General features: G+C 43.4%; 1 long non-coding RNA gene across 2 annotated transcripts in view; it reads left to right on the forward strand.

Annotated features, from left to right (window-relative positions):
* Positions 1 to 2,546: 2,546 nt before the first annotated feature.
* LOC128108909 (uncharacterized) overlaps positions 2,547 to 17,104 on the forward strand; it is a 30,399-nt gene continuing 15,841 nt past the window's right edge. For both annotated transcript variants that reach the window (XR_008217620.1, XR_008217621.1), the window contains exon 1: positions 2,547 to 2,718. This is a non-coding gene — a long non-coding RNA (uncharacterized LOC128108909). The remainder of the gene's footprint in view (positions 2,719 to 17,104) is intronic.

A 17,104-nucleotide genomic window follows, 5' to 3' on the forward strand; every position in this document is an offset into this window, starting at 1 on the left:
TTGGTTGGGTCTGAGTGGCTGTGGGACTGGCGGATGACAGAGATTTGTCCTGACTGTGGGCCAGGCAGGAAAACTCCAGCTACAAATGGCGTCCAACGTGGTGGCAAGAGTTTCCACCTAAAAACTGAGAAAAAAGATTCTAAAACGGAGCTAAAAACAGTTCCTAATTGTCTCTCTCAAATGAGCGGCAGCTGCTGGTTTGAACTACTGGTGGGTTCCTAGCATGCGTGCTCGACCTGCCTATGGCGGGAATGAGGCCTTTGCAAGTGGCACTTTGAGCTGCATGGTGGATTTAGCCTTTGCTGGTGCAGAGCAAAAGGGGAGGTTTCTGGGCTACACGCTGCTTGGCTAAAAGCATAGACCCCCGATAGCTCCCAGAGCTGGCGGTAAACCAAGGCCATGTTGGGAAGCTGAGGTGGGTGGAGCCAGCAGCCACAGCTGCTGCAGCTTAAAGCAATAGATTCACAATAAGACAGATTCAGATGTAATAGTTTACAATGTGTGTAAAAGATACATAGGCTTGAAAGAGACAAAAAAGATGATAGAGTTATAGAAACAAATACATAGTTTAAAAAAATAAAGTCTTTAAAGAGACAGTAAAGGTAGTATAAAAAATAAGCCACGTAAAAATGGATATTACACAGAGAATCTGCATTGTGTTGTCTTTGGGACTTTTAACTGCAGAAAAACATTTGATTGTAAAAGCTGTCGAGTTATGCCAAAATGTATATTTTAAAGGTACCTTGACTTCAAAATTTGAATATAAGGATATGTTGCTTTGGAAAGGAGACTCTGTTTTTGTTTCCACAGAAAGCCAGAGGCTATGGATTTGTTCCAGATTAAGACACATCAGGTTTGACCAGCCAAGGCCCCCTGAAAGGTCTCCGATGACACCATGGCCCAGATGATCCAACATCCAGAATGGTTTGAAGGCAACTGGCTCAGACGATACAGCCTCATGGACTACTCCATAATCCTAAAATTTTCTTTGTTTCCCCATAAGATACAGCGCCCCCCTCCAGCAGGAAGTAGTAAGAGAAGCTACGCCCAAATTCCCAAATTATATGTAATTTTACTTTAAGGTTAAAACCTTCCTTTTTGAAAAAAAAAATGGGGGAAGTGCTGTGGGATGTTCTGTATGGCAAGTGTGTTGCTAATTAGTCAATAAATAAATCACTGATTGGCCATTGGCTAGGCAGGAAGTGTAGGCGGGACAAGGAGGAGAATAAAACTGGGAAGTGGAAGGCTGAGTCAGAGAGACGCTGCCAGCCGCCACGATGAGAAACAGAATGTGAAGATACCGGTAAGCCACGAGCCATGTGGCAAGGTATGGATTAATGGAAATGGATTAATTTAAGCTGTAAGAACAGTTAGCAAGAAGCCTGCCACGGCCATACAGTTTGTAACCAGTATAAGTCAATGTGTTTACTTGGTTGGGTCTGAGTGGCTGTGGGACTGGCGGATGACAGAGATTTGTCCTGACTGTGGGCCAGGCAGGAAAACTCCAACTACAGACCTGTAGGGTAAAAAAAGAATTTAGAAGATATATATATATATATATATATATATATATATATATATATATATATATATATATAAATTAAAATAAAAATAATAAGTTTTTTGAAGAGCCCTGGCAGGACATTATGAGACAAGGACCTCCAAAGATGTCATTGAGTTCATTTGCTGTTGGCCATGTACTGCTGGACATGCAGCCTACCGTTAAAAGTAGTTTGTTTCTTCAGTGAGATTCCCTTGGAGGAAACTAAATTTTAATTTGCAAGTGGTTATCAGTTGGAGATAGCTTCTGAGCTAGTGATGGGGGCTTGCACCCACTTCTCCTTTCAGCTTAAGGATCCTCATTTGTTTCTGGCAGTAAAGCACTCTTAATCCTTTTCGCTCTCTCCTTTTATGTATAATCTGTCTCTGTCTCTGTATTTGTCTCTCTGTCTCTGTCTCTCTTCTTATCTCTGTTGTTGTCTTAGCTCACAGATGCTAATTGCCAACTGGACAACACAGTATGACTCTCATGTTGCCCAATGTACTAGTAAATGTGTTTTTGGTTGTTTTTTTTTTTTTTTTTGTCATTGATGCAATTTTGCAATATTAACTTCCAGTTTCATTATTCTTAGTTTCTATCTCAATCTGTACTTTTGAATCAATTTTCATTAAAACATTCCATGTTCTGTTACTTTAAATTCATATCTGTATTCTTTTTCTTTTTGAGACAGGGTCTCACCGTATAGCCCTGGCCTACCAGAAATCCTCATATGGACCAGGCTAACCTAGAGCTCTCACAAAGATCCACCTGCCTCTGCCTCCTGAGTGCTGGGATTAAAGGCGTGTGTCTCATATCTTTATTCTTATTTGATTAAGTTTCAAATATTTGCATTCTTTGAAATTTTCATACATGTATACAGTGTATCTTCATCATATCCACCCTCTAATTTCTCCCAGTCCCCCCAACACATCTGTCTCCCAACTTCATTCCCTTAAAAAAGATTGAGTCCATTTACTGTTGCCTATACATGTGTGTTTACAGGGCCATCGACTAGGGAATGGGGAATCTACCAGAGGCCACTCCTCCAAAGAAAAGTGACTCTCCCACAGCACTCATCAACTGCTCGTAGCATCTTGCCTAGGGATGGGACATCAGGAGTCCTTCTACCATCCATGCTGGAATATCGACTGGCTTGATCTTACACAGGTCATGTGCAGGTAACCGCAGCTGCTGTGAGTTTACATGTGCAACAGTCATGTCTTGTCTAGTCATGCTGTCAAGCTACCTTCTGGATATTTACATTTATCTTCATTGTTTTATGCTGCATTCAACCACGGTCAGAGAAGCTTCTTATTGCAGTGGGTAGTGGTTAATGTAGAGACTTGTAACTGTGAAAAGTGCTGAGGACAAAGTGACTGAGAGTGCTAAGCTGTAGACAGGACACCTATATTAACCTCCAAGGCTCAGGAAACATCAGAGAAGGGAAGGCAAAAAGAATGTAAGTTGTAAAATGATGTTTTCTGTTTGTTTGTTTGTTTGTTTGTTCATTTGTTTTTTGTCTTATGATGTCTCCTATAAGCTGAAAGACCTTAGACTTGCAGGCATGCCCAACCCTTGACATTCCAACAAGACACTGTCATCTACAAAGTTCATGCTTAAGAATCATATAACCAAATGACAAAAACAAATCTCATAATGTTTTGGTAAATTTGCTGTTTTATATTGGATTGCATTTATAGTTCTCCTCGGCTATATGCATCCCCAGTGGACCACAGGTTGGACACACCTGGAGCTGTTCTTGTCCAATAATCTTAAATCTCTTCCATTTAAATAACCCTATCAGATATGTTTGAAGTGAGTTTTAGGAGAGCAACTATCTCCTTTCTCCTCTTCCCTTTCCTTCTTCCCCCTGATTTTCCTTGTTGATGTTCAGGTTCTGTTTTGTCTTTTTCGGTCCACAAACTTTCTATAATCTTTTATAATAACTTAGTAGACAGATAACACCTTTGCCATTCCATGCCTGACTTTTAAAAGATAGTCTTAATCTATTTTTTGTTAGGAACTTAAAACAGATCTGGAGAGATGGATTAGTGCTTAAGAGGACTTAATGCTCTTATAGAGTATTGCCACCTGGGGGACCAGCCTCCAGGCATCACAGGGCTCAAAGGGAAATCCACAGGACTTTTCCATCTGAGGGGATTGGAGAAAAAGACACTCCCACACTCTCTTGATGGTTTCCTTCTTTATGTGGAGGCATGGATGGGGTCTAGCCTCTTATAATGGACTGACTGGACTGGACTGACTGGGGGTGGGGGTGGGGTTGGCTTTGACTGGACTCGAGGAACAGCTGCACAAAAGCATATTTATAGATGGTTACATAAAGTATTTCCTCATACCAAGGTCCCTAACCTTAATTTACATGTCTTACTGAAGGAGACCATCGCATGCCTCCGTGACTCTAGTCCTTCATTATGCATTGTATGCAATACCACAATAATAAAAGAGCCCCAGATGTGCCTGAGGTGTCTTGTGACCAAAGTCATGGGATGGCCTCAAGGACCCCTCAGCAAAACAATCATTGTCTTCCACAAGGATTCCTCAAGGTCAAGGTACTTTTAAAAAACATCTGTTCATTTTAATATCTATCCCTTACAGTGATTCTGCTAAGCTCCTACAGAGTACAGGTAACAATATGTTTTTCATCTCCCTTACATGATTAAAAACAAAGTCATCCCAATATCCCATATACATTAATGTCTAAGTAACTTACTACAGATTCACAGAATATGAGCAGACAAAGTATTTTTTCACAGCCAACTCTTTTGCTGGCAGGCTGCATACTGCAGTTACAAAGAAAGAATCAATAATTTTTTGTTTATCTTGAAAGTTAATTTTATGAGGAATCTTAAAGGAATAACAAACCCAAACTTTTGTAAATAAACGAAAATTAGTCATCTGTATGTACCTTAGATCTTTAGGGTGTATACCTATTTATTAATAGTTTCTTCTATAAGGAGATTGAGAGCAGGAATGGGTACAGGGAGTTAATCATAACCTTTGATCATCAACCAACCTTAACATTTGGGCTGCTTTGTATTTTTTACCTCAGCTATGTGTCCTTGTGGACTTTAGATTATTTTCTGTATTTTTTTCCATCTTAAAGCTATTGTCGAAAAGTCTGATCTAATCTGGTTATTTCAAGGCTTTGTTTCAGCTAATAATGTACATCAAAACCCTTGACTGCCTCTTTTCAGCATTAGCATCTTTCAGCATTAAGATTATTAGAGCTAGCTTGGCTCCCAGGGAATTCAATTGCTTTCCTTAATCATTAACCTGAGCTGTGATCTAAAGCAGCTCCTTAGGTGGAACTCATAAGCCTTAGCTGTGAAACATATCCTTGTATATACCTTTATTCATCAAAGTTCTGTATAAGGTAATATTATCAATTAGATGGTACAGCTTAGGGAGGAAGTCATCTTCATAATAATTCACTGGTAAAAATGCCCAGTAGAACAGGATGTATCCATGAAATAAACACATTACCTTACAGGCAGTAGGGAATTTCCCCACATCCAATCCAACCATGCTGGATACCAGAGGAAGATGGCAACAGCAAACATGTAAAGGCACAGCAGACACAAAAGACATTCCCAGGTCTATGGTCTCAGGGGCCTTGCCTAACCAAGAATTATTCACTAGGGGGTTGCCTCCTGGTACACCAACACCCTGAACCTCAATCACTACCTGTTGCTCCTCTGACATGGCCACTGGCCGTAGAGGACCTTGGTTCAGTTCCCAACAACTACATGGTGGCATACAAACAGCTATAATTCTAGTTCCAGGAGTTCTGACACCTTCTTCTGGCCTCTACAAGCACTGAATGCATATGGTGTGCTTACATATGCAAATGGACACTGAATGCATGTGGTAAACTTACATACAGGCAAAAACCATTCATACACATAAAAAGAAAAATTATTAAAATCTAAACAGTTACTTTGGGCTTCATTTTGTAAAAAAAAATTAATTCCTTTATGCTCTCTTCCTCTTTTTTATGTGTATTAATTTTCTCTTACCAACAAATATTGACCCAGAAACACTCAATACTGTAAATAAACATTATCAAACTATATCTGCAGGCTATTTCCAACATTCATGGTAGGTAACCTGTTGAAATATAACGACACACACATACCCATTCTTTTTTGAGTCAGGGGCATGGAAACATGCATAACTTAAAAATTAAAACTATGAATTGCCTTAAAAAGCTGATTGGGCAGGAAATGGAAAGCATAGTAATATTGGTTACATTGTTCTCTAGAAGGCAGATTAAACTTAAATAGGCTGAGTATACACCAGGATGTATAATGTATAATGTATTAAAAAACAACTTTCTTGTAAAACTCTATTAAAGATTTCTGTCCCCAGACTCTGTTAAAGATTTATTTCAGGTGCTATGATTTCTCTGCTGTTCAATAAATACAAAACAAAGCCATTTGTTAAGGACCAGCAGGACAGACATCAAACACACACACACACACACACACACACACACACACACACACGTACATGCACGTGTGCCAGTGTGCCAGGTAACAGACAGACTATAGATAGGCCAGTAATCACAAACTATAGAGAGATGGAAGATACAGAGAGAGAAGCGGACAATTCAAATTTGGGCTTGCAAAAATTATTGTTTTCATTCCTTGATGCTACATCAAGACATTTTGTTGCTCCCTGAAGTTATCTTTAACATGTTAAACTATGCAGTGAACAAAAGGTGACAGTTTGACAATGATGTGAAGGGCACAAGTGTCTCATTGTGACTCTCTTCTCTCTAGCCAGGGCTTTAACATAAGATCACAGTTACACTCTCTGGACAGCTGTGGCCACGCCCATCTTTGAGGCTATTGACCAGATGAGAAAGATGTACCTTCACACACATACTCCAGCCAGAAACTAAGTTACCTAGTTATCTGATAGCTAAAAATGGAGTGATTTTTTTATCATAGGAATGTCATGCGTGCTGGAACATGCTCTCTTCGTCTAATGTTTGCTTTAAGCAATGAAATTCTAACAAACTGCCTCTGTCTGGAAGGTTCTGAGACTCATCTGGCAACATCCCCATGAATTTAACTGTCATTGACAGTCACCTCCCCCGCAACAATGCTATCAAAAGTTATACCTGGTAGGCCAGGGGGGTCTCCACTCTGGTCGGAGAAGTCCCATTCCATACCCACCTTGGCAGGGGTCAGATTGGCTGAGAGCACCTGTCTCCAGGGACATTTAGGGGTTCAAGGAGATCATGCCAGTCCCTTCAATATGGTTCTTCCAAATTAAATGAGCATTATCCTTTAGTCTGAAGTCTCATCATCATCTGGATCCTCTAGAGCTGCTGACAGAGGAGAGAGGAAAGAGGAGAGAGGAGGGAGGGAGGGAGGGAGGGAGGGAGGGAGGGAGGGAGGGAGGGAGGGAGGGAGGGAGGTAGAGAGAGACAGAGACAGAGACAGAGAGACAGACAGAGACACACACACAGAGAAGCCCATTCACCCCATGTATATTAGGGCTGGTTCCTTCTGTACTGTTTTTGAGATAGTGCTTTGTCTATTACAACACAGGCAGTTTTGGCTCCTTGAGGAATACAATGGCTAAGGAGTAAGAGAATCCTATTGGCACCAAAGCCATGTGCTGTGGATGGCTCTCTCAGCCCTCCAGAGTGCTCATATTACTAGAAGATTCCAGAGCTGCTTCCTCTGTTGACTCTTTCATCTGGAAGGTACTAAGAAACAAAATTTGCTGTTGGGAAAACTGAGGCTGAGTGAAGGAACATGGCATTCTCAGTACAGGGCAGCTGGTCAATGAATGAAATGGGTCTTGATCCAGTTCTTTTCTAATCCAGAGTCCTTTTCTGGGCTCTTCACTTCATGCCTGAAACTATGCTAACCACAGTCATTATCTCATGTCATTCTCAACACCAGTCTGTGGTCACTACTGATGAAATTTGGCTTACAAAGGCCAATCCTTTGTTCCAGGCTACACAGGAGTTCAATGCAGTGGTAGGTCCCTTTGCTGTGGCTGTGGGCTCTGGGGATATAGCTCTTAGACTTTGAAAGGAGATGTGTGGGCCTTGTCCCCCTAGCCATCCTCAGAATGATCTTAAGTAACTCTGCTCAGAAAACAAGAATGCAGCTGGGCCACAGCGAAAACTGAAATAAGACGCCCACCTTTGTTTTCTGATGAAGCATGCCCTAAGCTAACTGGATGCCTGCTCAGGACTACCTTAGAGACCAAGGAGGGTATGAGGGCAAAGGGAGGGCATGTGAGTTCCTCCTTGGACCTGCATGGTGCTGATTTCTATGTTACATAACGAGATAACTTCAAAGAACAAACTGTAAAACCATTCTGCAAATATGTATCCATCAATCTAAAATGCATGTTTATCTTAGGCCAAAGAAAAACAGGCTCAAGGCCCAGGCTCCTAAAACGATGATGGAAGAGGAAGCCAAAAAGCAGGTGATGACTGAGGTGAATGGTAGGTGAGGAAGGGGCCTAAGACTGTCCCTAGTTACGTTGAAGAAACATAGGTCCTGATAGAAGTCAGAAAGAAATTAAAAAAAAAAAAAGAAACCTTTTGCTTTTCTGTCCTGGCTGTGAGACAGTGGGTTTCTGCTCACCGCAAACAGCTGTACAGGTAGGAAGAGTGGTCCTCCCAGTGAGGCACCACCTGGAGATAGCATCACATCGGACACCTAGGGGCAAAGGGTTGGTCCCACCAGCACTTCCTTTTCTTCTTTCTTTTCTTTTCCTTCCTTCCTTCTTTCTTTTCTTTCTTTCTTTCTTTCTTTCTTTCTTTCTTTCTTTCTTTCTTTCTTGCTTGCTTGCTTGCTTGCTTGCTTGCTTGCTTTTTTCCTTCCTTCCTTCCTTCTTTCCTTCTATTCTTTCTTTTTTTTAAGATAGAGTTTCTCTGTGTAGCCCTGGTTTTTCTGAACCAGGCTGGCCTCTAACTCAGTGATTCTCCTGCCTCTGCCTCCCAAGTGCTGGGATTAAAGACGTGCACCACCACCGCTGCCGCCGCCAGGCCCCCATCAGCACTTTCAACGGGATACAAATTAAGGTTTTTCTAACGCTTCTGTAGGTTCTGTTGTGCTCAGCTCCAGGACAAGTGGACAGAAAGTGAGACGACATGGGAGCTGCAAAGATGGACAGAGTCAGAGACAGATAAGAGAGGGCTGGGAAATCTCAAGAATAAAAGGACAGGTGACATCTGCCAGCCTCTGGAATGTGTTCTATTGTTTTTTCCCCCCAATGGATTCTCACTGTTGTTCCTGAGACATATCCTGATGGTTTCATCTACCCGACAAGGAAACCATCACCTTGGCCACAGACTATGGGAGGAACTGTGTGTTGGGTGTGTGTGGGGGCATTCTAAGGTCACAGCTCTCTAGCTGATCCAGCTTCCTTGAGGCCTTTTGGTCCCCTGGAAGCAGGGATAGGCAGTTACTCAAGTAAAATTGTGGAATAATTTGCAGCTGTCTTAAAAGGTCCAGGCACTCAGTTCTCCTCCTCTCCACCTTGTCAGTTCACCAAATCCCTAGACCAGAAAGTCCCTTATCTGCCTCTCTTGCCTTTTCATATCCTGTATCATGCACTGATCCCATTTTCTTTGAAGTGATGAGATTCAGACATGATCTGTGACTTCTTCCTATGGTATCAGAGGGTGTGACCTTCTTTGGCACATCTCTCACCATCCTTTTAAGATTTGCATGTCTCTCTCTGTACATGGAGGAACACACCTGTTATTGAACCCTTGTGGAGGGTAAATCAGGAGGATCTAGAGTTCAAGGCCAGCCTGGCCTACATAGCAAGAACTCATCACAAAAGTAACCGAAACATTAGTGGAAAATAACACATAGCAGATGGGGATGTAGTTCATCATAGAGTGCTTGCCTGCACTGTGTAAAACCTTGAGATCAATATTCAGCAATGGGGGAAAAAGTGTCAGCATGATTTTGGCTATACAGGGACCGTATCTTCCTGCTGTGGGATGTTCTGTATGGAAAATGTGTTGCTAATTAGTCAATAAATAAAACACTGATTGGCCATTGGCTAGGCAGGAAGTGTAGGCGGGCCAAAGAGGAGAATAAAGCTGGGAAGTGGAAGGCTGAGTCAGAGAGACGCTGCCAGCCGCCATGATGAGAAACAGCATGTGAAGGTGCCGGTAAGCCACGAGCCATGTGGCAAGGCATAGATTTATAGAAATGGATTAATTTAAGCTGTAAGAACAGTTAGCAAGAAGCCTGCCACGGCCATACAGTTTGTAGCCAATACAAGTCTCTGTGTTTACTTGGTTGGGTCTGAGTGGCTGTGGGACTGGCAGGTGAGAGAGATTTGTCCTGACTGTGGGCCAGGCAGGAAAACTCCAGCTACATCTTCCCATTGGTTAGCACTAAGATTTTGAAGTTGCCTACCTGGTTTTGAATCCTGCACCTGACACTGACAGCTGTGTGGCCCAGGGCGGGTTAATTATCTTCTCTGTGCCTCTGGTTTTCCATCTGTAAACATGTATAAGATAGTAAGTGTACTCACAAGAGCCCAATTCTTGTGAAGAGTAGGTGTGTTAGTAGAGGAAAAGTATTTACAATCACCTAGAAGAGAGAACTACACAAACGTTAACTATTATCCCTGCTTCCCTTTTTCCCATGATTCTTTTCTTCCTGGGTTTCTTTTCCCTATTTGCTTGTTTTCCATGTATGCATATCAGATTCTTTGATGAAGGATAAGTAGATTGTGTATTTCAGGCATATAGTTCATGTAAAGAGGTTATTACATATTCATTTGTACTGACACACTTTAAAAGGATTCATTCTCACTGGAGACTGCAAAGGTGTCAAGTTCTAGGGCAGAGTAGCAGGCCTGGCAACTTGGGCCAGAGCTGACACGGCTGGCCTGAAGCAGAACTTCCCCTCTGGAGACTGGTTTTTCTCTGAGACTGGCAACAGATTGGATGAGGCCTACCCACATGATGGAGGGGATCTCTTTAATGAAAAGCAGCTGTCTGTGATATACCCACAGCTACAAAAACCTCCATATCTGTCCCTAGATGAGGGACTGGATACTGTTGGACCTGTCTGGCCAGGGGGACACATTCTACTCCCTAGCACAACACCCATGATTTATTTTGACCTAAACTCCTCATATTCCCACCTGCCCATCTCCAGGAGATCCAAATTCATATCATCCCTCAGTGCTTAGAGCCCATTGCCTAGTGGGCCTGGACTGGGCTACCTCTGCTGCCCTGGCCTACACTCCATCTTCCTGGGCTTTCTTTCATGGCAGTACAACTTTCATGGAGGCTCTAGGCACTGTGGGAGGAAGCTGGGTGAGTCTGTGAGGTGCACATGGTGTTATTTGTGTAGAAATCTAAATGAGTAACAATGTCCCCTTGCTATTGTGTATGGCATGCTGTGGAGTTGCTGTGCTATCTTGTTACTGTAAGCACCCCTGCTGCCTATCGACTGGGCACAAACTAGGAATTGGTTCTTTAAACTGTGATTTAGTCAGAGAGCTGGCAATCTGGGAAACCAGACTGAAATCTCTGGACCTTCCAAGCCCTTTCTCATTAGCATTTTTACAGGGAACCAGAATAAAGGAAACTGATTTAAAGTACAGACTTCTTCTGACCTGTGGCTTTTGTCTGTTGTCTCTGAGATGCCCTTCTCCAGTATCATCATCTCTTAGTGTAGAAGGGGAGGGTGTGTAGACGCCGAGGCCATGGGGTCTTGCATCCCTTTTCAAGTGTGTGTGTGTGTGTGTGTGTGTTGGGAGGCTTTACTCAAAACAGACAAACCATTTGAAGTTTGTATGAGTGGATTCCTTCCTATGCAATGAAGTACAGATGTATTCTTCTAATGTAAAACATACAGTGCCCCTATCATTATCACCCCCATCTGATACCTGCATGTTCTTGTCCTTTATACTGATGTTTTTTCCTGTCTAACTGCTCTTGCCTAGGTTGGGAACATGATACAATTGGTCCCATTGCTAGAATGAGAGACTCTGGATTTTTCTGACAGAGAAGTTTGGCCCACAATCAAAAAAAAAAAAAAGCTTTTGTAAGTCTGCTTGTTTCCATTTTCTCAATTTCCCTGGAACTTTCTGTACCTTTCATTTGGCTGCTGGGCTTCACAATGAGTGCTCAGCGGCATTGACTGTGTCTCTAGGCTGTATCTTATCATCCTCATATGACAATTCCTGGGACTGCTTCCCAACTTTGTCTTTCAATCTTTTTCTTGGATTTTTAAAAGCTAGAAAAGAAGATAAGAAATGTGGTGCTGAAGGGTGGACTCCAGGGATGCCAGATCTCAGCCCAGATTTGTTTCCAAGGTCTCACTTGGATGGAACTTTTTCCTGACACCAGTGTCTGGTTTCATTGCTGTGACATCTTAAGACTCAGAGAATGTTCTTTTTTTCCCATCCACTGGCATAGAACTTTCTGTCACTTGTCCCTTTCATTCATTTTTGCTACATCTTTATGTTGTCTTTCCTGTGGGTTAGAAATCAGATTGCTGGACATTTTCTAGGAATCTTACTGAACCCTTCCATACCCTAATAGAGGACATCAGCATGGCAGGATGAGGAGCCAGGAGACAGACAGCCTATGACAGACCTCCTGTGTCTGCATCCAGGGTCAAGGGCTTTCTGTGGAAAACCACTACCCATTCTCCTCCCTGCGGTGGAGCCTCGCTGCCAGGCATACGGTAGAAGAGACAAAAAACAGTGGTTTTCCTCTGAGGTGGTCATTTCAGGCCTGCTTTCCATAGATGGCAAAGTGTTAGAGCTCTGGAAGGATCTTGGGGCCTTTTTTGCTTCTCACACAGCCTCTCCATAGGGATTTGTAGGTGCCTCTGATATAGGATCCTCTGATCTCACTGGGGTAGTCAGGCTTCTATTTTCTGTTTCCCTTTCAGGCTATGAACTATTTCTGCATTCTGAGGGTCCAGGGTTCTTTTCCATCCTTAGGTTTCTCCAGAGAATCTATCTGCTTTCACTCAACTGACACCTCTTGGCACCTGGCCAGGGCTGGAACAGGAATCCAGTTATAACAATCTGTGGTCAGCACTTTTGAGACACTCCCCACACACCCCAGGCATTCACTTTCATCCTCCTATTCTGTTTATCCTGGTCTTGTTGTTGCACAACCCCATACCAGCCCGGCCCCTTAGGGAGATGTTTGCATAGCCTTTTCTCTCTATATGGCTTCAGAGTCCATGTGTCTGGATTTTGATTCTGGTCTATGTTCTATCTCAGATTCTCTCATGGCTGTGAAAATGCAAAATTGTAAACTGCTTTCACTGTAAGTCTGGCTTGTTACTGACATTCACAACTTTACAGCTGGGGGCCAATTAGAGGTGTCCCTGAAGAATTTCAGTGTATGTGGCTTCAATCTGCACAAAGCTAGAGGCATCATCCTCCCAATGGCTATTGTACCATATTCCTGTCCTAGGAATGGCCTTTGTACCCAGCCTTTCCACAGTGCAAAATAAACCCCTGCTTCGCTTTTTATTTGAAGGTAGATGTTTCTGGCCCTAAAATACTAAGTCAGATTCCCTGATGCACATGAGGTAGCAGATGAAATGCCTTATTTCATCTGCACATCTAAGTGTGACTTCCTAGTGTACCTGAACTTCCAAGTGAGTCTTACCTGGGGGAATTGCAATGCTTCCTCGAAAGACTCACTGGGCACTTGCACTCAGAAAACCTGGCTAGTGTATGTGTACTTCATGGTGAAATTCCCCAGATCCACATGCTCTCCTAGGTGAGTCTCCATTTTGTACCTGCACTCCAAGACAGTGTTCTTGATGCAGTTATATAACACGATGTCACTCCCTGGTGCAAATTAACTCACAGGTGGGACTTCCTCTTTCACTCAAACTCCCAGGAGAGACCCTGCTGTGGCTGAATCGTCACTTGTGATGTACCTTCATGTTCAGGTTTGTATCCCTGCTGTACCTCTACTGATCCTTCATGATAGAGCTGACCTTGTGGATGAATCACCCTGGTCCATTTGCACATCCTGGTTAGAGTCCCTTGTCCCAGAGCTCTTGCAATAGGTTTTTTTTGAAAGCTGAGCTTCCCAATGAGTTCATATGTGCCACAAGAACTTCTAGATAAGACTCAATGACTCATCTTCACTGACAAATACCACACTTCTGTTCCACCTGCATTTCCAGTTGTGACTTGATAGTGTGATCGCACTTCCAGTTGGTACTCTCTGGTACCACATCTTCCTAGGTCAGAATCTCCAACACATACCTACAGTTCCAGGTCACAGTCCCTTGTAACTTGTACAAAGAGGTTAAAGAATCTGCCTCATCTGTACCTCTGATGTGAAACTTTTTGTTTATATTTATTCCTGGGTGGGACTTCCTCTTCCACATGTATTATCAGGTCAATTTCCAGGTGCAATTGAAATACAAAATGAGATTCTTTGGGTCACCCACACTTTCAGGTGACTCTCCTTGTTGCACCTGCATTCCCAGGCAATTCTCCCTGATAAGCTGGACCTTCCAGATCCAATACTCTGCCTGCCACCTCTGTGCATACATGCTATTTTATTGGGTTTCACTGTGCTTTGAGGTGGGTCTTCTTGGTGAAGCATCACTTCCACTTGAATCTCCCTGTAGAAGCAATACTTTGGATGATCCTGTTGGTCTACCTAGTCTCTAGTTCAACTGTACTTCAAGGTGAGACTCCACAGAGAACCCGCACTTCCAAGTGAGATTTCCTATTGACCTTGAATTGCTAGGTGTTTTTTTTTTTTGGGGGGGGGTTTTGGGTTACTGTGTTAAAATACTCTAAGGTAAGTAACTTCCAGGAGAAAGGCTTTATTTGGCTCACAGCTTGAGGTTGGAGTCCAACGGGACAGAGAAATGGCAGTAGCATGAACTTGAAGTAGAAGAGTGATTACCATATGTGTCCAAGTGGTCACTTGTGATGTACCTTCGCGGTGAGGTTTGTATCCCTGCTGTACCTCTACTGATCCTTCATGAGCAGTGCCCTTTCTCACTCTTACACTGCTAAGGACCCCCTGCCTCGGTAATAGTCTTGCCCACAATTAAAACAAGTCTTCCCACCTCAACTAAGGTAATCAAGACAATTCCCCACAAGCATTTTCAGAGTCATCTCTTCCAGGAGATTCTAGATTTGGTCAAGTTGACACCACTAACCATTATACCAGGTGAGTTTATCTGGTAAAACTACACAGCCAGGTAAGACCTACTGTTGGACCTGCTCTTAAAGTCTTCCCGAAATACCTGCAAATCTGGTGAATCGGTATTTTGCACTTGAAGTCAACAGTTAGAGTCCCTGGTATACTTAACCTTCTACAGGAGACTGTGGTGTATGTACCTTCCCTTCCAGGCAAGTCTCCTTGCTGTAACTTGACTACTAGCTGAGTCTTCCAAGTAAAATAGGACTCCCACGTCACTCTTCCATCTCTCCATGAACTTCCATGGGAATCGCCTCAGTTCACCTTCAGTTCAGATGATATTCTCTGGGGCACCTGCCCTTTCAGGTAAGACTTCCTATTGTGAATTCACTTCCAGGTGAGATATTCCGATGCATGTACACTTCCTGTATGATTCCTGGATGTGTCTGGACTTCAATGAAGAAATCACCGTAGCACCTGTGCTGTGTATCTCTTGTATCTCTGAGCTTTCAGATGAGACATCCTTTGTTCACCCGTTCTCTTAAGTGAGATTCCACAGTGCCCCTGCAATCACATAGGTCACCTTGGTACACTTCCAATTCCAGTTGAGTCTCTCTGGTGCAGCTGAACAACAAAGTGGGGTTGCCAGGTGAATTTAACTCCCATGTGAGTGAGACTCCCTTTTGCACCTGAACTGCCAGGTGAGCCTCAACCTCCCTCTCATTTCCTTCTATGCATTTGAACTATGAGGCGAAATGAAGTCTTGGCAGCTCTCTGGAACTTTTTCAGTGATTGGAGCCCATAGGTTTTTCCTCTAGGTCTTTCTAGCCTTCTATATATCTTTGTATCTCTCTTCACAACTCCTTTTCCTTCTTTCACTCTACTTCTTTCATCTCAGATTGCCTCTGCTGATTCTCTTCCTGGTCTTTTTTGCCCTGGAAGCTTTTGGAAGCTCTAGTTTCAATCTTTTTGCTAGTGTCAGACCTTTGGTTGGTGCTGTTTCTACTGCTTTGACAACAAGCAGCTATATTTGCCATGGAACTTCCTCAAAGTGTATGGAGCATTCAAATCAGTCAGTGCTGATGTGCAGACAATCTGGCTGGCTGACTGGCTGATAGGCAATAGCTGTTAATTAGGTAAGTCCACATTTATGGATTCAACAAACCGATTACAAAACCGCTTGGAAGCATTGCATCTTTTCTGTAAGTCTGCACCTTTTTTTCATTGTTATCTACCTACCCTATGCCACTGGAGACAGTGGACCTGTCTTCTCCGCCCTGGGGCCATCACATCAGAGTCACCTATCTTCCTATCTCAGGGACTCTTCCCATAGGTCTTCTTCTTCATCTCTGCTCCCAACCCCACAGTCACTATATATTCCTTTCCCTATGTCTTTAAAAATACAATGACAAGAGCCATTTGTAATGAGGTGACCTCAAGTTCCTAGAAGTAAGTGGGGCCTTGGTGCATCTCACATGCAGGAAGAGGCAATGGGGGAAATCAATGTACATCAGAACAATACCATATGCCAGGCTATATTCTAATTCAGATTTCTTAGACTTTGTGGTCCCACAAGATTACAAGGTCAGCCTCTCTCAGCCAGAAGGGCTCCCCACTGGGTCTTTCCGATGAGAGCACTCACCAAGTACCCTCTCCATATCCCAGCCTCTTTCTCCCCTCTGAATTCCTGCCTGCCCCTCCAGACCCTCAGTGTACTGCCCGAGCATCTTCCTGAGGAACTCCTCAATACAAAAGAGAGGCTTGTGTAGTTTCCAGCCTTGGGGTCCACCCAGACTATACCACACCCAAACTGGACTCTGGTTTTGTTAGCTGGATAGGAAGTTTCATTCATGTCCTGTCCATCTGGATATTCCCAGCAGTGCATCTGGATATTCCCAGCCATGCACCTGGATATTCCCAGTTTTCCATCTGGATATTCCCAGGTTGGATCATGTATGAATAAAATGGGGTACCTGGCTGAGTATTCCTCATCCCACTGCTACCCTGATCAAGGGATCTATCTGCATGAGGACAGAAGGACAAGGACAAGCCCTGAACAGAGATCATGAGGGCAGGAGACATATCCTGCTGCTGCACAGTGTCAGGCAGGGTGTTTTCCTAAATACTTCCTAAGGGAAGCCTCCCTTGTAGTGGTAAGAAGCAGAGGAAGGGGAGGAAAGATGGCTATTGAACAACCCTCCCAGACAATCTGATGCCATCTTCAGGAGTCCAGCTTGGACTGCTCTCCGAAAAAGATCACAGCCTGGCTTGGTGAGCGTTGATGTTCTCTTTTTGGAAGAAGGGGTTGGGGAGGGTTATGGGACCCTCACCTAAGTATTCAACCACTCCTCCCAACAAGTTGCATGCATTCTTGCCCTAATTTCAGTGTCCTCTGG

Source organism: Peromyscus californicus, unplaced genomic scaffold (genome assembly GCF_007827085.1).
Source record: "Peromyscus californicus insignis strain IS unplaced genomic scaffold, ASM782708v3 Scaffold_10__1_contigs__length_136768540, whole genome shotgun sequence".
NCBI classification, from domain to species: domain Eukaryota; kingdom Metazoa; phylum Chordata; class Mammalia; order Rodentia; family Cricetidae; genus Peromyscus; species Peromyscus californicus.